Source organism: Alligator mississippiensis, chromosome 1, assembly GCF_030867095.1.
Source record: "Alligator mississippiensis isolate rAllMis1 chromosome 1, rAllMis1, whole genome shotgun sequence".
NCBI classification, from domain to species: Eukaryota; Metazoa; Chordata; order Crocodylia; family Alligatoridae; genus Alligator; species Alligator mississippiensis.
Genome location: NC_081824.1, coordinates 36686180 through 36713618, shown reverse-complemented (window position 1 = coordinate 36713618; position 27439 = coordinate 36686180). Strand labels below are relative to the sequence as shown.

The window sequence follows — 27439 nt, the reverse complement described above, 5'->3', positions numbered from 1 at the left end:
GAACATCCTGATGCAGCAGATACACTTCCCAGACACATTCTGTTTCTAGGAAAACTACTTTGTGCCATGCAACTGTAACCCAGGTGGTACTCAATTTATATGCCCCTTCTCCAAATGAAGGGAATGCTAGCAAGGCAGAAGCACTGGGGAGGTATGGCTGCTCAGCTGGGTGCAGCTTTCCTCCTCCCCTATAGAGCAGTGTCACGACCCGGCCTGGTCGCCCACTGTACAGCCCCCACAGGAGACGCGTCCAATGCAGGAGTGGTAGAAGGTGTCCAGATCCAGAGCTGCTCAGCCTACAGTGGTGGAAGCTCCCCAGGTACACCTGGGGAACAGGTTTGAGGCCCTGGCAGCTGTGACAGAGGAAGACAGAGCAAATGCCTCCAGCAGGGACAATGCCACTCCCCACGCGGCAAGGAATGGGCGGAGATCGAACACCAGCAGGAAGAAACACCGGGTCCTCATCATTGGAGACTCCATCCTATGAGGGCTGGAAGGTCCCATCTTCTGGCCTGACCCCATGACACAGGAGGTCTGCTTCATGCCTGGGGCTCGGGTTTGGGACATCACAGAGAGGATCCCGGCCTACATCTGACCTGCAGACCAATACCCCATGGTTGTCATCCATGTGGGAATGAATGACGTGGCCAGGAGAAACCCTAACCGCATTATGAAGGACTCCGAGGCTCTGGAGGCCAAGCTTAAGGAGACAGGGGCACAGGTGGTATTCTCCTCTCTTCTTCCGGTGAGTAGGCAGGGATGGCGACACGAGGCCTGCATTGGCGAGGTCAACTGGTGCTTACCGAGTTGGTGTTGCCAGGTGGGCCTTGGGTTCCTAGATAACGATCCATGCTTTCAGGCAGGGGACTTGCTGGGGCGGGATGGGCTTCACCTCTCTCCTAAAGGCAAGTGTGTCTTCTCTTCCAGGTTGGCTGATCTCATATGGCGAGCTTTAAACTAGCCTCTCCGGGGGAGGGGCCTGCAGGAAGACATGGAGCCACCACCCGAGCAAGACAGGTGACACATGCAAGGAGTGCCCAGGTAAGAAACAGGGGTCCAGATAGTCTTCCTAATCGGGGGGTGGCACAAGCAGCTATGCAAGGCCTTAAATGCCTGTATACCAATGCTCGTAGTATGGGGAACAAACAGGAGGAACTCACCCTCAGAATAGCCAGTTCAAACCCAGACATAGTAGGGATTACAGAAATGTGGTGGGATTCATCCCACAACTGGGCAGTTAGCATTAGGGGCTATAGGCTGTACAGGCGCGATAGAGAAGGAAGGAAGGGAGGGGGTGTGGCGCTGTATGTCAAAGAGCAATACCCATCCTCTGCCAGCAAAATGGGGTCAGAGGGGCAAGATGAAGTGCTCTGGGTCAAAATACAAGGGGGTCGTGGGGAGATGGATTTAATGGTGGGGGTCTACTACAGACCTCCCAACCAAGGGGAGGAGCTGGACCGGGAATTTTCAGGCCAGCTTGCAGAGGCACTTAAGGCAAGGGATGCAGTTATCATGGGTGATCTAAATTACCCAGACATCTGCTGGGAGGAGCAGTCAGCCAGGTCGGACCGTTCCAGGAGGTTCCTGGCCAAGATACAGGACCTCCACTTAACCCAGGAGGTGCACAGTCCCACCAGAGGAAATGCCCTGTTGGACCTGGTCCTGGCCACAAGGGATGGTCTGGTAAGTGGGCTCCAGGTCCTTGACCACCTGGGTGACAGTGATCATTGCTTGCTGGAATTCGTCATCCAGTGCAGGGTGACAAGGGCCTGCAGCAAGGCGGTAGCCCTAGACTTCAAGAGGGCCAACTTCAACGAGTTGAGGAGATTGGTGGGAGAGGTGCTGGGGTTCTCGAGGGCAGGGGAACTCAGTGCCCAACATGAGTGGTTGTTACTTAAGGAGACGATACTCAGGGCCCAAGGGGTGACAATCCCAACAAGAAGCAAGGGGGGCAAGAGTGCCCAAAGCCTTCCTGGCTCACCAAGGACATCCAGGATTGCCTGGTTGCCAAAAAGGCGGCGTACATCCGGTAGAAGGGGGGGGGCTATCTCCAAAGAAGAGTATACCTCCACTGCTCAGGCCTGTAGGGGGGCTGTTAGGAGAGATAAGGCGGACATAGAGCTAGGACTAATGTCCGAGATCAAAGATAATAACAAGTCCTTTTTCAAATATACAGGGAGGATGAAGAAGGAAACGTGGGGCCCCTGCAAGATACGCTGGGCAATCTGGTGGTTGTACCAGAGGAGAAGGCAGACCTCTTTAACAAATTCTTCACCTCCGTTTTCTTGTGCAGGGACCGGGACTCCCCCGTGTTTCAAGATGGACTCGAGGGGAATGCCTCAAGACCTAAGGTTGAGGAGGACCGGGTTAGAGTGCTTCTGGAGGGGCTGGGCTTGTTCAAATCAGCAGGTCCAGATGCTCTCCACCCGAGGGTGTTGAGGGAGATAGCAGGGGTTATTGCAGGGCCCTTGGCACGGCTTTACGAGTGCTTGTGGTGCTCGGGCCAGGTGCCAGATGATTGGAAGATAGCCAATGTGGTCCCCATCTTTAAAAAAGGGAGGAGGGAGGATCCGGGCAACTATAGGCCCGTCAGTCTTACCTCAATCCTAGGGAAACTCTTTGAGAAGATCGTCAAGGAGCACATCTGTGATGGGCCAGCATCGGGGATGATGCTCAAGGGCAACCAGCATGGTTTCATTAGGGGCATATCATGTCAGACCAACCTGATTGCCTTTTATGATCAGGTCACAAAAGCATTGGATGCAGGTGTCACTGTGGATGTAGTCTTTCTGGACTTCAGCAAGGCCTTTGACACTGTCTCCCACCCCATCCTCATTAAAAAAACTAGGCGACTGTGGCATTGATGCCTACACAGTCAGATGGATTGCAAATTGGCTGAAGGGTCGTACTCAGAGGGTGGTGGTGGACAGGTCATATTTGACCTGGGGGAAAGTGGGTAGCAGAGTCCCCCATGGCTTGGTCCTTGGGCCCGCACTGTTCAATTTCTTTATCAGCGATTTGGACGATGGGGTGAAAAGCAACCTGTTCAAATTTGCTGATGATACCAAAATTTGGGGTGAGGTGGGCATGTTAGCAGGGAGGGAAAGACTGCAGAAAGACCTGGATAGGTTGCAGGGGTGGGCTAACAAAAACAGGATGCGTTTCAACTGACAAGTGCAGGGTGCTGCACTTGGGCAGTAGTAACCAGCAGCACACGTATAAGATGGGAAACTCCCTTCTTGAGAGCACGGAGGCAGAAAGGGATCTTGGAGTTATCATTGACTCCAAGATGAACATGGGCCAACAATGCAAGGTCACGGTCGGCAGGGCTAACTGGACCTTATTGTGCATCCACAGGTGCATCTCAAGTAGGTCCAAGGAGGTGATCCTCCCCCTCTACGCAACAGTGGTCAGGCCACAGCTGGAGTACTGTGTCCAGTTCTGGGCGCCCCACTTCAAGAGGGATGTGGACAACATTGAGAGGGTCCAGAGGAGGGCCACCCGCATGATCCGGGGACAGCAGGGCAGACCCTACAATGAGAGGCTACGGGATCTGAACCTGTTCAGCCTTCACAAGAGAAGGCTGAGGGGGGGACTTTGTGACTGTCTATAAACTCACCAGGGGGGACCAGAAGGGTTTAGGGGAGACTTTGTTTCCCCTAGCGCCCCCCGGGATTACAAGGAATAATGGCCACAAGTTGTTGGAGAGTAGGTTTAGATTAGACATCCGTAAGAACTACTTCACAGTCAGGGCGGCTAGGATCTGGAACCAACTTACAAGGGAAGTGGTGCTGGCTCCTACCCTGGGGGTCTTTAAGAAGCGGCTTGATGCCTACCTGACTGGGGTCAATTGAGCCCAGTTTTCCTCTTGCCCAGGCAGGGGGTCGGACCTGAAGATCTACAAGGTCCCTTCCGACCCTACTTCTATGATGACACGTATTGGGACTGCATAGTTTCATAGATGTAGGGTCGGAAGGGACCTAAGTAGCTCATCAAGTCCAACCCCCTGCCCTGGGCAGGAATGAATACTGGGCTCATATGACCCCTGATAGGTTTGAGTTCATATGACCCCAGCTAGGTAATCATCAAGCCTCCTCTTAAAGACATCAAAGGTAGGAGCCAGCACCTTGGAAGTTGGTTCCAGATCCTAGCTGGCCTGACTGTGAAGTAGTGCCTTCTAATGTCCAGCCTGAACCTACTCTCAAACAACTTATGGCCGTTATTCTTTGTTACTCCCAGTAGTGCTCAGGGGAACAGGGTCTCTCCCATTTCCTGCTGGTCCCCCCTGGTAAGTTTAGAGACAGCCACTAGGTCACCTCTGAGCCTTCTCTTGTGAAGGCTGAACAGGTTCAGGTCTCCTTTTATCCCGAGTGTGCATGAGTTTGTAGCCTCTCCTCGTAGGATCTGCCCTGCTGCCCCTCTAGACCCTCTTGATGCTGGCCACGTCCCTCCTGAAGTGTGGCGCCCAGAACTGGACACAGTACTCCAACCATGGCCTGACCAGTGTCGCATAGAGGGGGAGGATCACCTCCTTGGCCCTGCTCGTGATGCATCTGTAGATGCATGACAAGGTGCAGCTAGCTTTACTGACTGCATCCTCACATTGGCATCCCATGTTCATTTTGGACTTAACTATACACAATTTAATAAAAGATAAGAATATTAAAATAGGACATATATACAGAAGATATAGGACCCATAGACAGTATATATACAAATCAGTGCAAATACTCTTTATATACTTTACATACAGGTAAGGGAGCAGGTAATCAGAAAAGGGAGTCTCAGCAAATATTATGCATTCTTATACTCTAATAGGGTACAAGGTTTACAAAGCATGAGGCGCATAGCCCAAAAGAAGAGAAACGGGCAGCAAGCTGTAGTAGGGTAGCATTGATGACCTGGGGCAGAGGGCCCCCCAGAAAGGGGAATGGGAGCACCCCAGTGTCCCCGCAGCACCCTACAACCTTACTGAAATAACCCACTTGTTGGGACCTTAATCCCTAACCCTGGCCTTTGCCTCCTTCAGGGATTTCCTAGGAGTTTTCCCTAAACAAAAGGGCCCCGTCCCCTGTGGGGATTCCTTTCTCAGACAAATCATGCTCCTGGGACCCATGGAGGCTCTCCTCATCACCCCAGTGGAGCATTTCAGGTACTTATCTGGGGAGCATAACACCCATATTCTAAGGGGGCTAGACTCTGTTTCTCATTTCTCACCAAAGTGCTGTAGCCACCAGGCCAATGGCTAGGCATTACCAAAAGCACTCTTCAACCTTCCCCTTGAAACTGGGCATCCAGGAGGGGAAGATACATAGAATGAAGAGGAAAAGAGTAGCCCCAAGGGAGGGTAGTTCACTGAGATGGATGCAGTCCTATAACAGAGGCTTCATAGGTTCTGGCCTTGGCCCTAGCCCCTGCCCCAAATAGAGCAGAAATTATCCCATTGGTTTTACCCAATGAATACAAGGAGCCGGCTTCAAATAGAGGGCTGGAGTCTGTGCCAAGTAGAACACTCCTCTGTGAAGTGAGAAAGACAAACTCATGCACTCTCTGGATAAAAGGAGACCTAAAACCCAGATCTCTCCCTCCCTGGGTAAGTACCTCAGCCACTGGGTTAAAAGATAAAAGGGCCTCCACCCCCTGCACTCTGATAGGCATGTATATGGAGCAATCCTAATCCACCACAGGTGAAAATAGAATCCAACCTGTATGCAAGTGCCAGAAATACAGCTACCTAAGTGCCACTTTGGCATGTAACGGTATAATAGGATTTAACTTTAAGTGGCTATGCTGCCCTGTGCATTTCTTTACAATTGGTGAGACTTGAGGGTGAAATCCTGGTGCTAGTCAACTCAATGGGGCTAGAGTTTACCTTGAGTTGTGTGGACAGTGTAAGATCTAGCATGGCCTTAATTTTAGGTGCTGAGAAAATGTTGTGATAGACAACTCCAGTTAGGGGAGATTGTTACTTAGCAACCTTAATCGCTACATGAAGCTTTATTTTTTGTTGGATTTTTGTTGTGGTTTTTTTGGGAGGGAGGGGGTGGGGGGGAAGGGAAAGGAAAAGGGTCCCTGCCCCTCATTGCTATGGAATCCAAATGAATCACCAGGATAAAATCCCAGGCTCAGCATCCATGGGGGGGCCTGATATTATCATAGGTTGCTTGTCAAAGCAATATGCCTCTAATTCCATTTAACGCTTTCCTGGTTGTCTGGAGTGATAGGGACAAAAAGTCTCATTTAAAAGCCAGTTCTCTCCACCTCTCCCACATACCTACTAGCTACTGGTTGATGTAATGTACCAGTGTCCAAGTGGATCAAAAAACTGATTTTGGAAACAAATGCAAAAACTAAATGACAGTTTTGTAGGCATTGAAATGAAGCAGGATGTTGTAGTAAGAAAATCTCTGAAATGTAGAGAGGAGTACATTCAAGATCAAATGTCAGATTAGAGTAACACCACTTCTTCCCTCCCCACCCAAATAAAACTCAAGCAGAAAAAGAATCCAGAAAGCTGCCAATTACACTGAGGCTAAAGTGGCCCCAATCATGTACTCAGAATGATTTTGATGCTCCTATTCATTATATGTAACATGCTGAGCTATCCAAAGGTTTCAAGAAAAGGACAAGGCAACAACATATGGCCTAAACAGACTGTTCATGTCTTTCCCCAAACAAGACACAGCTTCACCTTAGCCTGACCTTGCAATTACAGGCTACTGGGAGCAGTTATGCACTTGAAAACAGTCAGCACAACAAATGGCACAAACAGAAAAGATTCAGAAATACCGAATGCAGAGGGCCCTCAATTGGCAAAATATGTATTTAGACTGCACAGTTTCAGACAAGACTGTTCAGTTCAGGAGCCTTATTAACTAAAGTTAAATATAAAATCTGGAAGTAAGAGATCTCCCTATAATTGTATTTCCAAAACAGATGATGAAGGCACCTCTAGAGATGTACTTTTGCTAATTTGAGGCCAAAGTTCTGAAAAAAAATAATCTCGAAATAATAAATCTAAATAACTGCAAAGTAAGCAGAGTGGATTAATGTGCCATCTTTTGCCAGCAATGAGAGCAGAGTCTGAATATTTTTTTCTGAGCTGGTATTAAGTGGCTCAGGAAAAACTGCAACTTGACCTCAAATAATTCATGTCTGTATGCCTGAGTTCAGGAATATTAATAAAATCCAGGCACCAAGAGCCTGTCCTCATTAGAGTTTAAGAGAGACGAGGTATCAATCCACCGTTTTTACTATGACTATAGAGTATGCCAGTGGTTCTCAACCTTTTTGGACTACAGGCACCCCTCATTAGACTTGAAGCACCCCTCAGAAAATGCCAGCTCTTAGTTTTCACTCATTTCTTGACTATGGAATAATAATAGTAATAATAATAGACTATGGAATAATAATTCTTCCTTTACAAAGAACTCAGAAAGACTACAATGGGTCAACATATTTTTGACACTATGAATTTCTATCTGAAATCTGGGTTTATTTTATGGATCGTGTGTAGGCATTTCCACAACTAACCGTGATCATGTTATTTGGCAGTCTTAAAAAAATCTCACTGCACCCCAGGGTGCAGCTAGTTAAGAATCACTGGTTCTTAATACACACTACTCTGCAGAGGTCACAAACGCAGTTCCGTCTCCTTTCCAAGTCATTCAAACTTGAGCATTTTGCTAATTTGAATTGTACAAATATTTTGGCCTTTAAAGGCACGTACAGACATTACACTTAGACCAATCTAAGTGAATGTAGAGCAATCTAAACCTGAAAACCGTACAAAAGTTCAGTGCACGTAGACTGGTATAATAATGGTGTAAGAGACCCAAGATAGACCTCATACACTCAAATGAGATTGATTCAGGTTAGACTGATGTACAGAATGTATGTAGTGTTCCCCTATTGATTCAAGTTAGATCGCTGTCCTACAGCATCCCTGCCTGCTTTGAGGTCCCCCTACCCCTCCCTCGCAGGGAGGTGCATTAATATTTGGCCTATGCTTGTCTGCTGCAGCCAAGTACCCACTAGGCCCTGCCCCCAGGCTGTCCCATCATGTAGCCAGCACAGCTCCCCTCCCCAGCCCTGACTCCAGCCATGTGCCAACTGCAGGCAGGCAGGCAGGAGGGAAGCAAGGCATCAGTGTCCCCTACATGAGCCCCAGTATCTGAGCCCCTGAATTCCTGGGCTGTGCCCCTGCACTCCCAAAAACCCGTCACAAAGCACCCCAGACAGTGCCATAGCAATGAAGTTTGGTGCCTGCAGCAAAGCCAGCAGTAGCAGCCTGCCTTTGCCCCACACACAGATCCAGGGGGCACATGCCCCCGCCATGCTTGACTGGGACTGCATGCAGCAGTGGAAGCCGCCCTCCCTCATTTCCACGCACCTCCCCCAATAAGCCACTCGCAGCTCTGTCCTGTGCCCCACCACAGCTGGGCAGCTCCTGTTGGTGCCCATTTGCTTTGGTGCCCAGGGTGGTCGTCTCACTCGCCCCCTCCCCCCCCCTACAGCACTGACCCCACAACATACACACAGACTCCAACACTAAGCCCAGGAGAATCCAACACAGCCCAAGGGAACCCACACAGGCATGACCCCACAGACCCCAACCCTGGCACCTGCACACCCAGCCAAGGACCCCCATGCTTCCACACTGGGCACAGTCATGTGGATGACCCTGGCACCAGCACACCTGCCAGGTGGGGAGCGCAGTGGGGAGGAAGCTTTTCTACTCCCTGTGATCCCTCTCCTGGCCTGGGTCCCTCTGTGGGGTAGTGCCCCAACCGCAACAGGGATAGGCAGCCCCTAGGCTTGGTCTTGCCCTGTGAGGTGGGCCAGAGGCATGACCAATGGGTCATAGGGTCAGAGTCCCCACAGAGGGATGACCAGGCACACATCCTGGAAGACCTCTCCAGCCATGAACTTACCCATGCCAAACCGGTTACTGTTGTAGTGGAGATTTAAACCTGCTAGGGGTGGCTAGCTTCAAGATAGCGATGGCTACCCACTTCTCCAGAGAGAGGAATGGCTGCAAGTTGATGTCATGGCACATGATGTGGGGGGCCACCTGGGTGACAATGTCCATGAAGGTGGCCCGGCACTTGCAGAAGGTCTGGACCCACTTTTCATCAGCCCAGGTGTCCAGGACAATCTACTCCCATCAGTTGCTGCTGGTGGCACAGGCCCAGAACCAGCACTCAATGGTCTGGATGTGGCTCCAGAGCACCCTGGTATCTATGGAATCCTGGGTAGCCGTGTCCTCATCAGCCACATGGAAGTCATTGGCCCCATCCAGGGGGCTTGTCAGGCACAGGGTGTGGTAGCTGGCCCCACGTGGGATGGCTGGGAAGCATGCAGGCCTCTGCTGGTGCAGGCTATCTGTGCACCCCCTACAAGGGCAAATATGTTTACCGTTCATTCCCTATCCAAACTAGGCCGCTTAGAGAAAACCATATAACTTAGATTGATTCCTCCTAGGGCGTTTTGAATGTCTGTATGTGGCCTAAGTCTCTTGAGTACTAGAATTTAAGAATAAGAGGCCAGTCTGTACCTCTTTTCTGCCACAAACCATGCATGTATTTTCTATATATTTTCTATTGTAAATATACAAGTTCACAGATAATTATATATTATATGCAAGGAAAATTAAATACAGAACAGGAGACTGACATTTGGTCAGGTATATATATCTCACACGCACACACACACATACACGCACTAAATATCAGAAACATTTAAAATACCTATGGAGTTTGTTGTGAAGAATTTAACTTCTACAAGCCAATTCAGAGGAATATGTTCAGGGCCAGGGTAGCATTAGAGGTAACTTTTCTTTTTTGCCAGGCAAACTCCTTTGTATTTTCACTCGAACACCATCTGTTTTTAGCAATCCTGGTTTTATCCCAACTGCAGATCTCAGATCACACAATGATCTCCTGGTGGGAGGAATGCAGTAGATGGCAATGTGAGAGAGACAGGCACAAGGTTTATTCAAACAAACAAGCAAGTCTAGAGCTAACTGAGCTAAAAATACGTTTTCCTCTGTCTTATCTTCCCATTGTTGTGCTTCATTGTTAAAGGGTTTTTCTCCTAGTAACAGCCGCAACCTCTCATTTTCCTCCAGGATTTCACACTGCATGTTTCTCCCTGGAGCTCTCAACAGCTTATTCTTAATGCCTTGCTGCTCACAGGAAGTTACTGGGTCTGAGTTTTTTGTTTTCACATGCTCAGTGTTGTATAAACAAAACCATAATGGGGGAATAAAAAAAAGCGGGTTGTATAAAATGTTCTAGTGTCAGAAGCAACCAAGCCATGGTTGCATTATTGTGAGAGGCATTTAAAAAGAAAAGAAAAGAAAAAAAAAGAAAAGAAAAGAAAAGAAAAGAAAAGAAAAGAAAAGAAAAGAAAAGAGCGATATATGCTATACGGAGTGTTCATGTGAAGCCTACTGATTATAAAACGACAGTTCAGTTTCCACCTCCATCAGATCAGGTCAAGAATCTCAGAGAATTTATCTCAATGAGCCAAGCAAAGAGGTCACCCTGCAGAGGAAAGAAAACCCTTCAGGAAGATTTCTACGTGACTGCACTGCTGTGCTAGAGCATGCTGCTGCTAACTACCACAGCTATTAGGGTTTGCTTGCATTTGTAAGACAAAAAAAGGAAGAATATCCCAGAACCAACATCGTGAATTGTGACATCTTTGCTTTAATCATGTCAGATATTAATATATGTACACCCTAAAATTAAACTCCTATCAATAGATTGCAGCTGAACTCTGAAGACTCCGCACAGCCACTGAGCCAAAAAAAACAAACCCCTGGAGGCCACCTAGCCCTTCATTGTTCATTCAGAAAACAAGCACTAAATCTCGATTGATCTTCTGATCACTACAAATTATTGGTAAGCTCTGCATTAAACTGGGTTGCTGTAAATTGGAGCTGACAGTATTATCATGGAAAGAAATGCATGAGCTGTGTGCTTGTCAAAATGTGACCCATTGCACTGCACTGCACTGCAGTGCTACAGGGGCTGACATTTTATACCCAAGTGTGATATGGCTCTCATACAAACAATTTCACTAACTGAGACTGTTTAAGCACATTGCCTCAATAACAATGTAATCACTAAACAAAGAAAGAAATCATAAGTCCAGACAACATTTTCACCCTCACACCCCCAGTCTTCCAGCATTAGATTCACACTGCTCAGATACAGCATTTATACCCCTTCCAACACCCGCCTTCTTCAACTGAACAGTACTATCATTCTCAATCTATGTACGCAGGGCTGATGTAGAATAAAGCAATTTTCAATAGGATTTAAGTGTGGTCAGGTATAGGGGCATTAATGATGAGTTTAGCAAGGGTTTTGCATGGATTTATGCATAAAGGAAGGAGAGAAATTATGCAAGAAACTGACAGCTAGAAGAAACTGCCGTGCACCAACACCCACGTGTGTGTATACATGTACAGCATGTAGCACAAAGGGCCTGATCCCTGGCTGGGGCCCTTCACCAAGGCAGCAATACAATAACATATAGTTGGTGGAGTAGAGGACGGAGCAGCAGCAGGGGAGAAGGAAAGCACTATATAGGGCTTTGAAGGTAGTAAGTAGCAAGCAGCTAGAAGTTGCTGTGATAGCAGAGAGCAAGGCAATGACAAAATTTAAAGGGGAAGTGTGTTATATGGTCAAAAATGTAGGAAAGAAATGGGTTGCTGACAATAAACAAACACGAATGAAGGAGAACCTGGTAGACTCTCTTCAAGGAGCATGATAGTAAGCACCCAGAAACAACGTAAACACATTTCAAACTGTTCACTTTGGGGGAAAAACAGTCTTCAATTTTCACACATCAGGTGCTGCATCATCATTACCATCAGTTGTTTAGAATGTGAAATAGTAACATTCACATGATTAATAACATCATGTTTATACTGTATTGTATAATCACTAGAAGAGTTTACCACAACTCAAAAGACTAAAGAGAGTCCCAAACAACCAGAGTTTCTGCTGAGACGTATACTCATGCACATATATTTAAACAAAAGTCTTACTGGAAGGCTGGAATTAAAAAAAAAAATAAAGCTCAGACATAAGAAAGTCAGGAAAACTGGATTTAGGGTTCTACACAGAGGTTTATACGGAGTTCTGTCCTCCACACAGTTCTGACAACATGATCTCCTTAAACCATGAAGCACCTTTATAACACATTTCCAACATAAATTCTATCATCTGTTATGCCATTTCACAGACTACATACAAATGTATGAACCTACTCACTGCACAGAAGTCATCTGCTTACTCATGAGACCCTACATTTTCCTCTGGTCTTAATCCTATTTCTACAGAAATTAAGGGTAAAACAAATTTGGTCGTGTAGAGTAAAGCCTTAATAAGCCAAAAACTAGTTACATTTTGTCTGTCTCATCCAACTCTCTCCAGTTCCAATCTGCCATTCTAGGCAGCACCATATTTTCATACTTTTTTCTATAGCTCACAGGTTCTTATTAATGCTTTGGTGAGAGTTGAATTACATTTAGGTTCATGGATGAGGGAAGACTTAGTATGATTACAAAGAGCCAGTAGGAATGTTGCACAAAGACCAAGTGAAGACACCCATGGACCCAGAGGGACAGACTTCCATCTTCAGCTCCCTCTGTGCAAAAATGAAGTTCATTTCCTACCTATGGGGACTTTTCACCATCTTGTACCACCTATACTTTTCCCAGAGCCAACGAAGGGACTTTGATCCCGAAAGCTTGCAGAAAAGCACAATTTTCTTGCCATTTTCCAGTTTGTCTAATAAAAGGTATTATTTTGGAACCAAGAGTTCTAGTTTTTTGTAAGTGAAAAATATGGCTTTTATGTAGTATCTAAAGGCCAACACAAATAAAGCCCCACCTTTTGGGCCCTTATATCCTAAATCCCACTTTAGACATTTATGTCCTTTACTGGATATGGCCATAACATCATATGGCAGTTGACTGGCACTCATAAAAGTAAGTATCGCAAGGCAGGTACTAGGTTTTGCAGAATGTTGATTAGAGCAATAATTGTTTATGGACTAATCTTTTATATTTTAATTTATTTTAGAATGGGCAGGGGCTTAGATCCTCAGGACATCTTAAACAGGATAACAGTTCTAAAGCCAATGGAGAGATGACAGCCTTCATGAGTTGAGGATCTAAGCCCCATTTTTAAAGAGTTTAAGGGAAAGAGTTATTAGGGGCAGGGTTATGCAGTGGTAGAGAGTAGGTATTTTAGAGTAATAGAACCATAGAAAAACAGAGCTGGAAACTATCTAATCCAACCTTCTGTTCAAAACAGAAACTTCCCTGTGTCAAATATCCCAGAGGTATTTGTCTGACCTGCACTAAATAACTCCAACAACAGAAATTCCTCAGGTTCTCTAGGAAATCTAAGAGAGATACTTAATTACTCTCATACTTTAAAAGGTTCTTTCTAAATTTCCCATTGCAATTCAAACCCCTTTTCCTTGTCCTGTCTTCTGTGAACACGGAGAATAGTTGATCACCTTCCTATTTACCTTTCTATATTTAAGGACTGTTACAGCTCCCCACTGTAATGAAGTCCTCTCTTCTCCAGACTAAATAGTCCTGAATCTTTCAACTCTTTCTTCTATGTCATATTTCCTAGACCTCTACGCATTTTTGTTGCTCTCCTCTAGACACTTCCAATTTGTCCATGTCGGTCTTGATGTGTGGTGCCAAAACTGGACACTCCAGGTGAGATCTTGATGTTGCAAAGGGTGATGGAATCACTTCCCATGACCTGTATGACACAGTCCTGTTAGCCTGATACACAATTGACTTCTTGTGTGCCAGTAGCACACTGGCTATTCAAATGCAACTTGCAGTCCATTCTACCACCAGGTCCTTTTTTGCAGTACTGCACTGTAGCCAGTCATTGCCTAATTTATATTTTTATGTTTAATTGTTCTGCCCTATGTTAAGTACTTTGCACTAATCCTTATTGAACTTCATCTGATTAATTTTAAACCATTTCTCCAGTTCTCAAGATCATTTTAAATCCCAATCTTATCCTCCAAAGTATCTGCTATCTTACTTAGCCTGGAGTCATCTGCAAATTTACTGAGTGCACATCTTTTAAGTCATTAATGAAGACAATGAATGGTATCGGACCCAAGACAGACCCTTGGGGAACCCTACTTAATACCTTCTCCCACTTAGACATTGAGCCATTCATGATTACTTTTTGAGCATGATTATCCAATCAAGTGGGCTAGTTTTGGCACTAAGCATGTAGCATTATTCATAAGGTTATTCTTCTGTATGAAGTGCTTTGTGCATGGAAGGACTGCTAGGAGAAAGCTGACAGGAATGCTAGTCAGTTTTCCTCTAATGTTCTTCCATACGTAAAACATCTCTGCACCCTCCTGAGCCCAAAAGCTATGGGAGGGGAGAGATAGGAATAGTAAAAACAAAAAACAAAAGAAGGATAGACAAGAGGAAAAGAAGGAAAGACAAGAGGTAAAGACAGACAAATGAGAGAGGCTCAAAATACAAATAGGAACAGCATGAGGAAAAGTACAGAGAGAGAGAGAGTGCAGGGGAAACAAGGAAAATTTGTACAACTTAGAGGCTTTTAAGATCTGAGTAGACAAAGCCTTGGTTGGATTGATCTAGTTGGAAATGATCCTCCTTGAGCAGGGTGTTGGACTAGATGACCTCCTGAGGTCCTTTCCAACCCTAATTTTCTATGACTCTATGAAAAGACAGAATGAAATGATAGTTCTATGCCTTCCATTCATTCCTCTTCTCTCCCTAACAACACACACCTTATTTCCAATAAGCAATGCTGAAAGCAACCAGTATCTGTACTGATAAAAAGGCCCAATTATACAATCCTTTCTCCAGTTATGCAGAAGGTACCCTTAGCAATGGGCATGTCCACACTGTGTCCCCCATGCTCTGGAGTCTGCCATTGAAGAGTACTTTCTGTCCACCCACTCCAGCTCACCTTGTCCAAATGTGGAATAGAGTGATGAAAATGCTCTGAGGTCACTCCCTTCCCTCCACTGCTGGTTTCAAGTGAGCATGTTTAACAGCAATGGCGGGGCTGCATCTGGAGTGTCTTCACCACTGCATTTCCACATGTGAGTAAACAACCAGTGGCATGCCTGGGCAGGAGCTGAAGGACAGGATTGTGATCTATAGCAACAGCCCAAAGAGCTCTAGGGGACACCGAGCTCTGTACCCTCAGTGCCACATAATTTTAGAAAGGGGCTCTTGCTCCCAACAAGCCATCAGCTCCTAATGCAACACAGTTCAAGTAGAGAGACACAGTGAGGATAAAAAACTAGGTTGTCTGGCTTTAATACATCTTTAATACATACACAAATATATAGTTAGTCCACTCATTAGCTGCCACAGAGTTACAGAGGTGCATTCCCTGACCATCATGCATTTACATTTAATCAATCAGCTTACTGATCATGTGCCAGCCTGTTAATCAGCCTCCCACCTAGGTGATAGTTAGGGAGCCTATACACATGCAATGAGGCTGCTTCGACATGCTGTAACTACAGCGTGTCGAAGCAGACTTGATTAATCAAGTCTGCTGCAGCATGGTAATTACCACGCTCCAGCAGACTCCAGCATCATGTGCATCTGTGTCCCTGTGCTGAAAAATGGTGGGGTCGCTTTAATTAAAGCTCATTCAATGAGCTTTAGTTAAAGCACCCCGCCACCATTTTTCAGTGCAGGGAGCCTGATGCATGTGTCACTCCAGGCGCTTTAATTAGAAGAGCTGTTGGAGGCCTGACATATAGCAACTCTAATTAAAGCATCCCTCCCACCCCACTCTTGAAGCACGTGTATAAACACCTCTAGTGCCTAAGTTATCTTTTCTCCCAGAACCTTAGTCCACCATCATTTTAATTTGTTAGTATAATTCTGTCGTTCTGTCCGGAACTGAGAGACTAGGCAGGTAGGTCTTATCACCACTTCAATGTCCCTAATTCAGTCCAGCTAGACGTCAGGCTTCCACAGTTTGTTGTAGCAGTCAATACCTACCCTCAATCAATCAAACAGTCAATCATTCTCACATACTCTCCCGAGGCTCTCTCGTCCAGAGACTTTCCTGTTTTGTTTTAACCTTTCCAAGCTTGTCCAACAAGGTCTACACAAGGACTTAATCGTTGAGACTCTGTATCAGAAAAATTATTGGTTGCTTTTAACATTATTTGCTGGAAATAAGGCATATAGTTGGGGAAAGAATGGGAGAAATGCGTGATCAGTCCCATGGGCAAAATCCTGACTAATCCTGATCATTTACCTCTTTTCAAGCTCAGCAACTCTCTTTTGAACTAGTCAGAAAATTTCTTACTGAGAAGTTTCCACATGGAAAATATTGATTCAGTAGAACTGACATAGAAATGTTGCTGTGAACCAGGCAGGCAGGCAGGCTGGCTTCCTGACAGCTGGGTCTCCTCCCCAGCTCCTCAACAGTAGAGCATGGGATGTAAGACCCCCCCCCCCTTCCCCTGCCCAGCTGTGAGGGGTGACTTTTGTTTTTCAAATCTCCTCCATGGATAATTCTGCATATTCGATTTTTCTCCTTGGTTGAGAATAATATTTTTTTTTCAGAAATACAAACACTTTCTATAGAATAGACATTCTGGCTCCTCTCCAGCGCTCCTCTGAAAAGCAAACCATCTAGGATCATGCTAATACCTACATTCAGGAAGACATTTGGAGTATAACAACAACTTTATTGAGCCAGCAGATTTATGAACAATACTATATGTACACTCTATTCTCAAATGTCAGTAGATGGCACTCTTTATATTTACTATGTACATTTTTTTTTTTTTACAGTCTCACACAAAAATTCTCCTTTTTTTCAAACAGAACAGTAGTAGCAAATCATATTTCCCTTTGCAGGGAGCTCTGTCCTTATGCTACTGTTAGTGCAAGGTGCTACAAAGTTCAATTTTACATAGCATTGCAAGCTGATCAAGCTGCATAAAGTCCACAGGATGGAGGTTGTATGCAGTCTCTCTGGTGAATACTGTTCACAGATGACCCATTCTCCTACCCACTATATCACAATAAATCTAAAAATCTAAATTCAGACTGATTGGAAACACAGGCAGCATTATCTTGGAAAGGGTGTTTAAAAAAGGAACCATATCAAAATGACACGTCCCCACTTACCTGTTCTGTTTCTTTATCTGTATCCAGTGTTGTATCAGCTTGATTTGGTTGGCACTACTCTATATGTGCATTACAATGCTAGAGTAAATGCAACTAGTGGAGAGTGAACTAGATTCTGTTTTGTCTCATGAATCATAAGGTGAATTTTTTAAGTGCCATGGCAGAATCTGTATTAAATTTTAAAAAGTGAAAAGAGTCTGTAATACTAACTGTCTCATCTGCTATACATGGAAATTGCTCCATTTGAAACAGACTCTTGACTTCTAGATGTTGCAATTTAAAAAAAAGCCAACAAACTTTTCACATTCTAATGAGGATTTTTTTTGTATTCATAGTATCTTCTTAAAGGTAGTTTGATGACTTTTTAATACATTTTACATGACATTCTTGAGCATGAGATTATTATATAAAAGTTACACTTTACCAAAAAGAACCATATTTGCCATTTGTGGGGTAAAACCTCACAATTGTTCCACACTGCAGAGCCAAATCTCACAATCTGGAAAATAAAGTGAAACCAGGTTCAAATGGCTGCAGAGTAATTTTAGGCAGACAAAATGAGACATAGGGTAATTTGGCATGGCAGCAAGGCAAAGTATTTATGAAATCCACCAAGGTATTTTTATGACATGATCAGAACTGCAGTTTCACATTTTAGAAAGATTTTCACCCTTGGACACTAATTTAGCAATTAACCCTGCTTCATGAAGTAACCAGGTTATCCCTTGCTTTTCCTAACCAGTCAGTTGAGATCATAACCTAAATAAATAACTTTGTTTTCTGAAATCATTATCTTGCCTTACATCATTACATTATAGAGTCTATAGCAGGAACATGTGACTTACCAATATAAGCCATTCATATTTCTTCTTCCTCAATGTTATGGGCCATAATAATGTAATAATGTATTTAAATTTGATAAACACAATTGCTAACAACATTTAATTGATTCTTGATTACAATCAATTATATTTCTGAAACAATCAAGCATGCTACAATTAAAAATAATTGATTCATTAGCACACTCCTACTAGACAATTATACAAATGCATTATTTATGTAATTAGACACATTTACAGTTCATTATTTCACACTTTATGCTATTGTTACAAAGCTACAGAGCCTTACTTTATAATCTTCTTTTAGTTTCTATTGATATAGATCATCATATTTATTCTATTTACCCATTTCTAAATTGTGAATCACCTTAGAAATCAAAACCAGAAAAACTCGGTCCTTCCAAAAACAATAATTAAACCTCACTTATTCGTCATAATCTAAAAAGTGAGGTGGATGATGGTATTTCCAATTGTAAACCAGTTTATAAAGTTGAATAGAATGATTGTAAACAATGAGGATTGTTAGAATTATCAAAAATACTAATTAAAAAAAAATCTATATAAGGATTATTTCTTGAACTGCAAGATGTCAGAATGTTGGGGAAAGCTCAAGAGGGAGAAAAGTATCAAAAAATCTAAGCTAGAAAATAACTAATGGGCCATGCCCTTTTTATTCTGCTGTGACATCAGAAAGAGTGCAGAAGTCTTGGCATGGACAGTAAGTTAAGGATTCAGTCATCCACAACTCAAATGAACTTCATTGACAGCTGTGGGCTTGGAAATTCAGGAACACTTAGTCATTTCCCTTGCATCCCAAACAACATAATGATGTTGATGATGATTTTATTTTTCTAACCACTTCTTTGGCATCATGAGGAGATACCAACATCTGAATGCTTAGAACAGATGCTAGAGACTTGCCTGAGTCTTAAAAACACAGTCTTCAGAGCATCTGGATACCACACTCATTGCCAATATATATAAGATGCTGCTGTTGTGGTCTCAGACTGAAAAACATTAAGGCCAAATTCACCCCTGATATAATGCCGTTAAAGTCTCCTGAATAACATCAGCAAAGAATTTACCCTTATACATCTTAAGAAGCTAGCCACCTTGCCTCTGATTTGCAGATAAACAATGTTTTATAGAAGAAGAGGATGGGATTTTGCCACTCATGCAGCAGTGAAAATTGTTGCAAGAATACAGTTTGTTGATATCCTGTGTTAAAAGTGAAGCAACTGACAACTGATTCCCTTCAGAAAGGTTCCATGACAACAAGGGATGGTAGAAGTCTAGCATAATCTGATAGTTACATTATGCATAAGAGCATTGTAGGGTCATCGGTATTCATGCCTAAGATCTGCAGACTGACTGTAAACTGTACACAAGTATTATATTTTACATGGAGAGACAGATACAGAGAATGTAGATGACAGCACCCAAGGTTTTTTAAAAAAAATCAAAATGGAAAATTGTAATCTCTGCAAAAATTCAAAGAGTACAATTTAGGATGTACTAAGGCCTTTAAGTAGGGAAACTTTAGCATCTCCAGGTATTAGAGATAGGAGTAAGCCTATGGCCTGAAAGTGCTGAGTCTGCCATGATAGGTTTGGCATGAGAAGATAACCCAGACATGAACTTTGTCATATAATTTTAGGGAAATGTGATAAACAAATAACTGCAAGCATGCACAGCAGGATGATCTAGGATATTTTAAGAACTGTAGGGGCTAGATTCACCAAAATTAACTGTACTGGTACCGTAGTAACACATCACTGATTTACTTATTAGATTTATATGCCACCCTGCCCAAAATGTCATAGAGTAGCTTACAAGAAGAGAAAAAAATTATAGAACCAGAATAAAATATGAAAGTAAAATAACAACTCCAAAAAGTCCCAAATTCAAAAGCAATACCCTCCAAATCCTCACACTCCTCTGCTTCTGACCAAGAAAATCATCCCCTGCAGCGCATTACTGAATAAAGCCCATCACAGAGCAACAGGTTGTTACCACCTAGGGAGGGAAGAAAGAGGACGAGGACAGTGAGTCAGGCATGACCTGCAAACTGCCAACCCTTCATAACTTTACTGGGTTCACCCATGGGTTCACCATAGCCAATTCTCTGCACGTGGCCTGTGGCCCGGGAGCAGGGCTACTTGCCCCATTTGCTGCTCTGAGCAGCCCTAATCCCAACCCTTCTCCTCCCTGCCCTCCCCACTCCTCCTTACCCCCCATGCTCCAAGACTTCAGGGATTCTCTGTTCGCCAGTAAACTTGTTTTTCGGGGGAGGGGTTTTGCAGCAAGCGGCCACATGAGGATGGCCCAAAACCGTGGTTTAATTACCCTGATTAAGCCCAGGGAAGCAATTAATCCATACTTGATTAATGGCTTCCCTGGTCTTCATCAGGGTAATTAAGCTGCAGTTTGGGGCCATCTGGCAATCTGCAAGGAGGGGCAGGACTGCTGGGGACCCTTTGCCAAAGGCATGGGGGGCCCTGCTATGCTCAACTTGCACTGGTGGGCAGTGGAGTTCCCCAGGGGTCGGTCCTCGGGCCTGTGCTATTCGTCATCTTTATCAGTGGTCAGGGGGCAGCAGACCCTATGAAGATAAACTAAAGGGCCTGAATCTATTCAGCCTCCACAAGAGAAGACTGAGAGGGGATCTAGTGGCTGTCTATAAACTCACCAGGGGGGACCAGCAGAAAATAGGTGAGGCTCTGTTCCCTGGACACCACCTGGCATTAACAAGGAATAACAGCCACAAATTGATTGACGGCAGGTTCAGGCTTGATATCAGGAGGCATTACTTTACAGTTAGGGCTGCCAGGCTCTGGAATGGGCTCCCAAGGGAGGTGGTGCTCTCACCTACCTTGGGGGTCTTCAAAAGAAGGTTGGTTAGATATCTGGCTGGGGTATTATGATCCCAGCACTCATTCTTGCCCATGGCAGGGGTCGGACATGATGATCTGTTCAGGTCCCTTCTGACCCTAGAGACTATGAAACTATGAATTCAAGTGTAGTGATTTGCAGAGGCTATTCATGCTGATGCATCTGTGCTATGTGCTATTTAACAGTCTTCCATTTGCCGTCTCATACTTCTTTGCAATCCACCAGGAACAACCCAACTGTTTACCTCTGTGCATTCTACTGTCCTCCATTCACAATGTCAACTTCCTGTTTAAATAGTGGTGTACAACCAAGATTAGAATACAGGCTTGGCCACCAAACAGCAAGTATGGCTCTTAGCATTATGGGAAAGTAGGGCTGGAAGAGACCTCAGCAGTCATCTAGTCCAGCACCCTGCTCAAGGCAGAACACTTCTCTGAATAAACCATCCCAGCCAAGTGTTTGTACAACCTGCTCTTGAAAATTTCCAAGGATGGAGATTCCACAGGCTCTCCAGGTAGTCCATTCCAATGTGTGACCACCTTCAGAGTCAGAAAGTTCCTCCTAGTCTCCAACCTAAATTTCTTCTGCTGCAGCTTGAAGCCATTGTGCCTAGTCCTATTCCCTATAGCCGCAGAGAAAGCCCATTTCCACCCACTCTATAATTACCCTTCAGACATTTGAAGACTGTAATCAAATCCTCCTTCAGTCTTCTCTTCTCCACATTGAATAACCCTAATTCATTCTGCCTTTCTTCATGAGTCACGTTTTCCAAGCCCTTCATAATTTTAGTAACTCAGCACTGGACTCTTTCCAATTTGTCCACTTCCTTCTTAGAGTGTGGGGCACAAAACTGGACACAAGTTCCAGAATTAGAGTTATATCACTCTCTTCACTTTGTATCCCACAATGAGTTATGCAGAAAAATCTGATAGCTCATAGGGCTTAGAGCAGACAAAACATGGGATATCTGCTCAGAACAATGAGCCCTCAATATGAAAGATATTGCCATTATATGGAAGCAACAAAAGCACTGTAGTAAGAACTACCAGGGCAAGCAGACAAAGTTGTGACATACTAGGTAATATACAGCCATTAGTGTGCCCAATGTAGCCCACACAGCCCTGTGTCATACAGACAGCCCTAACTTGCAGACCATACCCTAGCCATACCAGACCCACCTCGCAGCCCTTTCCTTCAAATTGCAAAACAAGAAAGAGCCTCTTTTGTCTGCTCACCCCCAACCTTTTGCACATCGAAGGAGAAGATGGCTGAATTAAGGCCTTAAATTCATTCAAAGGACTTAACATTATCAAAACATAAGAAACCTAGGTCTGCAAAATATTACCACATGCATTTTGTAAGTCTTTAATACTAGGATGAAAGAACAACATGAAACATCCAGGAAAGCATGCCTTGACACCCGTCCTTTAAATCTGCTATGCTTGATGCTGTGGTGTTTAGAGGACAATTAAGGTCAAGATGGACAATGCTACAAGAACAAACTAAAGCAATTGAGTCTGTGTCATTTCATTACTGTTCTTTACGTGTTTCACCAGGATGACTCTTTGAACAAACTTTTTCTAGGAAGGAGAATTCCTTCTTAGCTATTACGTCTTGAAAATTAGAGGAAAGTTCTTTCAAGGGTATTCTGTGCAATCCAAAATGTTAACATGCTGACAGATGTTGAGCTGCTTCATTTAGCTGTCACAACAGACTATATAAAGTAACATAGTGAAATGGACACTTCTGTGTATGACATCTGCCACTCTTCTATTAACTACTGCTCCACCAAAAAACATTTTACTGAATAAATAATTTGGCCACGTGCATGCAACAGAGTGCACTTTTCATGTGTTAAAGCATCTGCGTTTGGCACCACAAGGTGCTGCCTGAAGTAAGAATGCCCATGGAGAGGTTTTTGAACTACCATTTTGGATCCAACATGAAGAGGCTTCCTATAGAGACAATGTACCTCATATGCTCAGGAAAATGTACTCTGAGTTTTAACATATGTTGAATAACATTTCTGAAGAAATACTAGTAAACTTTCATAGAAATAAAAATCCCTAGTAATGCTTCATAGATTTCATAGATTTCTAGAGCTGGAAGGGACCTATTAGATCATTGAGTCCGACCCCCTGCTCTGGGCAGTAAAGAGCACTGGGCTTAAGTAACTCCAGCCAGGTGCTTGTCTAACCTCCCTTTAAATGCCTCCAGTGTAGGGGAAAGCACCACCTCCCTTGGAAGCCCATTCCATTTTTTGGCAACCCTCACTGTAAAGAATTTTTTCCTGATGTCCAATCTAAATCTGCTCTCCTTCAGGTTATGGCCATTGCTTCTAGTAACCCCCAGGGGTGCCCTGGTAAACAGTGTATCCCCTATTCCCTGCTGACCCCCCCGATGAGTTTGTAGACGGCCACAAGATCACCTCTCAGCCCTCTCTTGCGGAGGCTGAAGCAATTCAGGTCCCTCAACCTGTCTTCATAGGGTCTTAGTTGCAGGCCCTCAACCATACAAGTAGCCCTCCTCTGAACCCTTTCCAAGTTACCTACATCTCTTTTGAAGTGCGGCACCCAAAACTGGACGCAATACTCCAGCTGCGGCCTCATCAATGCCACTTAGAAGGGAAATATCACCTCCCTAGACCTGATCGTGATGTACTTACTAATGCAAGAAAGAGTGCAGTTAGCCTTGCTTACTACTTCGTCACATTGGCAACTCATGCTCATTTTTGCGTCGACCGTGACTCCGAGATCCCTTTCTGCTACTGTGCTACTTAGAATGGTACTTCCCAGTCTATAGGTGTATTGGGGATTCTTTCTCCCCAGGTGCAGCACCTTGCACTTCTCATTGTTAAATTGCATCCTTTTCTGATCTACCCACTTTGCCAGTCTGTCTAAATCTGCCTGAATTAGCCCCCTACCCTCTATTGTGTTTACTATACCCCATAGTTTGGTGTTGTCTGCGAATTTGGACAGAGTGCTTTCTACATCCTCATCCAAATCACTGATATTGAACAGCACTGGTCCAAAAACAGAGCCTTAGGGGATACCACTGCCCACATCTCTCCAGGTAGAAACTGCCCCATGTACCACCACTCTCTGGGTATGTCCTATAAGTCAGTTTTCCTCCCACCTGACTGTGAAAAAATCCATATCACAGCTACTTAATTTATTTATAAGAATTGGATGTGACACTGTGTTGGAAGCTTTTTTAAAATCCAAGTAAATAACGTCTACCTCTACTCCTGCATCTAAGCACTTGGTGACCTGGCCATAAAAAGAAACCAGGTTAGTGAGGCAGGATCTGCCTGCTATAAACCTATGTTGGTTGTCCCTTAGCATTGTGTTACCTGCTGGCCCCCGATAAATGTGATCCTTAATGATTTTTTTTAAGGTCTTGCCAAGAATAGAAGTAAGGCTAACTGGCCTGTAACTACCCGGGTTCTCTTTCCTCCCCTTCTTGAAAATAGGGACCATATTGGCCCTTTTTCAGTCCTCTGGGACCTGTCCTGAGCACCACAAGCGCTCATACAGTTGCACCAATGGTTTCACTATGACACCAGCCAATTCCTTTAGTACCCTTGGGTGAAGATCATTGGGGCCTGCTGACTTGAATACGTCCAGCCCTTCCAAGTGCCCCTTCACTAGGTCAGCACTGACCGTTGATGGATTGGTATCTCTCTCATGCCAGGCTAAAGTCTCATTCAGAGGTGAGCTTGTATCTGTGTCCAGGAACAGATGCAAAGAAATAGTTTAAGTGCTCAGCTTTGTCCATCCTATCTGTTATGAGTTGCCTTTGTCCGTCCTGTAGCAGTCCTATGTTACCCTGCACCTTCTTCTTGCTCCCTATGTACTTAAAGAAGGACTTTTTGTTACCTTTAATCCTTGTTGCCAGCCTGAGTTCTGTTTCTGCTTTAGCCTTCCTCACTGCTTCCCTGTAAGCACGAGCCAAGCAGGTCTACTCCTCCTTGGTGGCTGCCCCATGTTTCCCCAGCCTGTAAGCCTCTTTTCCTCTCTAGGCTCTCCTGGATTTCCCTGCTCAGCCAAGAGGGTTTCTTGGCTCCTTTGCCTCCCTTTAAGTGTACTGGGATGGAACCCCCCTATGCCTGTAGGATCAGTCCCTTGAGGAACTCCCACCCTTCCTGGACTCCCAAATCACTAATGTTATTACCCCTCAGTCCCACTCTAACTAATCTCCTGAGCTCGTTGAAGTTGGCCTTCCAGAAATCTAGCACTTCTGCTCTACTAGTTATCTATCTAGAATTCTAGGTCTAACTCTTTCTCCTGGTCTGGGGGTCTGTAGTAGACCAAGTCCCTTTCACCCTTACCCCTTGTAATCTGACCCATAGGACTTCAATCTGCCCTTCTGCTGTCCCCATCTTTATTAGAGAAGATGTATAATGTTCCTTAACATATACAACAACACCTCTCCCCCTTTTTCCCCCAAACTATCTTGCCTGTATAGCCTGTAGCCCTCAATGCCCACTGCCCAATCATGGGTAAGTTCCCACCAGGTTTCTGTTAGCCCAACCAGGTTGAAATCTTTGTCTGCAAGCAGGAGTGCAAGTTCCTCCCGCTTATTTCCCATACTCCTAGCATTAGTATAGAGACACCTAAGTCCCCCACTAGGTGCCCTTAGTGCTCCCTTATCCTGATGCTTAGTGGGCCCCTTATTACTTACCTTTTGGAGGGAGATGTAGACCATCACGCCACAGCAAGGCCCTATCCTGGAACCACGTATCATGGTCTAGGAAGCCAAACCCCGCATGATGGCACCAACTTTGAAGCTGTGAGTTGACCTCAGCAGTGCAGCTACTGTGGTTCTGGCTGTGACCGCTGACCAGGAGGATAGATGCGTAGCCTACTTGTGCCCCCGAAACTCTAAGCCTGGCTCCCAGAACCATGTAGTTGCTCATGACCCGACCCGCACTACTCTGGGCCTCATAACGTTCCCACACAGATGAGGACCATGGGATAGTAGTCAGTGGGCCTGATTAGGTCTGGAATCCTCGCTGTGACATCTCAGATCCAAGCTCTGGGCAGGCAGCAAACCTCTCGTACCGTGGGATCCAGGCGGCAGATGGCTCCTTCCGTTCCTCTCAGGAGGGAGTCGTGCACCACGATGACCCAATGTCTTCTCTTCTGGCTGCCCAGGTGTCCCTCAGCCTGCCTGTTGGTAGCTGTGGACACAGCCTCCGTTGCTGCACTCTCTCCCAGTGATGCGAGGGCCTCGTATCTATTCCTCAGCTGCACTAGGAGAGTCGCTCCAGCAGTGCAACGTCTAGTTTTGCGACATCCAGTTCTGGAGGTGACCTTCTTCTATCTGTCCGCATCAGATCCCTCCTGTGTTGCCATCCCACCACCTGTGCAGTCCTGCAGGGGGTGGAAGTACCCATCAATCTCTTCCTCAACTGCCTTGATCCCCCGCATCCTGCTAACCTCTCCCTGGAGTTCCCTCACCTGCCCCTCCTGGGCCTCAAGCTGGGTACCTATGGAACAGGTGAGGGGACTCCTGGTTCATCCACCCCGGGCCCCAGAGCCCCTGCCAGGCAGACCCCACAGACAGGGGGCCAGGGTGCCAACAACCCATTCAAGGGCCCCGTCAGGGTGCCAGCCTCACAGGAGCTCCAGGCCAGAGGTAACACTGAGGCAGGGTCCCTGGATGTGCTCCATGTTGTCTCCCCCATAGTAGCCCACCTCCTTATTCTCTTACCTGAAGTTGCTATCAATAGCTCCTGTTGCCTGAAGTCTCAGAACCCTCCTGCTCTCCCTCCTGAGTGAACTCCCATGCAAACTCCAGCGTGCCCCTGAAAAGCATGCCTGTTTGCTTGGCCTGGTCATGCAGCTCCCTCCTGGTACCGCTATATGGGGGCGGGAGGCTGGAAAAACCCTCCCCATCCCCTACAGCTGGCCTGGTGTCCACCCCCCCTCCCCTCTCTCCCACTTACCTTGTGATGGCTTTTTCATCCACTGGAGAACCACTGGTCAGTGTGCTGTAGTCAGGGGACCCAACTGGTGCCAGTTTGAATTTCCCATGGTAATCAATGGCTGCTCAGCTGTTCTGCATAGGCATGGCTTGCCCTGCGCCTGCACAGAAGTGTGCGCCAGCCACCCCTCGCCCAAGGAAACTTCTCCCTGGGAGCCTCCCTCGCCCTGGAGTCCCCCACTAGGGATCAGCTGCAGCCCCCTGGCTACCTCTCACCCACACCCACTCCCACACAAACTCTGCTTCATCTCTGTAGAGCTGTTCTTGGGATCCAAGGAGTCTGTACTTCAGTAGGAAATACAGGTTAGATGAAAGAACATATAACAGATTACAGCAGTCAAGAATGCAGTAGTGGTCTTAACGGACACACTCATGAGACTTGAATGCCTTATGTTGTATGCTAAATTTCAGGTATCTTGTTCATCTTTCAGAAGTGATGGGTATCCAAAACCCTCATGGCCACAGCCTCCATCACCATCTACACGCGTGTTGCAGCAGAGTAAATAACTCTGCC

The 27439-nt window shown here is 45.3% G+C and overlaps 1 long non-coding RNA gene across 3 annotated transcripts in view; it reads right to left on the bottom strand.

Annotated features, from left to right (window-relative positions):
• LOC109284389 (uncharacterized) overlaps nucleotides 1-27439 on the bottom strand; it is a 44503-nt gene that overhangs the window by 7869 nt on the left and 9195 nt on the right. The window contains exons 2-3 of one of the 3 annotated variants that reach the window (XR_009463064.1): nucleotides 25621-26312; nucleotides 17506-20061 (exon numbers count right to left, since the gene is read on the bottom strand). The exons of 1 other annotated variant lie outside the window; for it this stretch is intronic. This is a non-coding gene — a long non-coding RNA (uncharacterized LOC109284389). Of the gene's footprint in view, nucleotides 1-17505; nucleotides 20062-25620; nucleotides 26313-27439 lie in introns of those variants that run through there. One more of the 3 variants, XR_002091836.2, reaches the window with a different exon arrangement.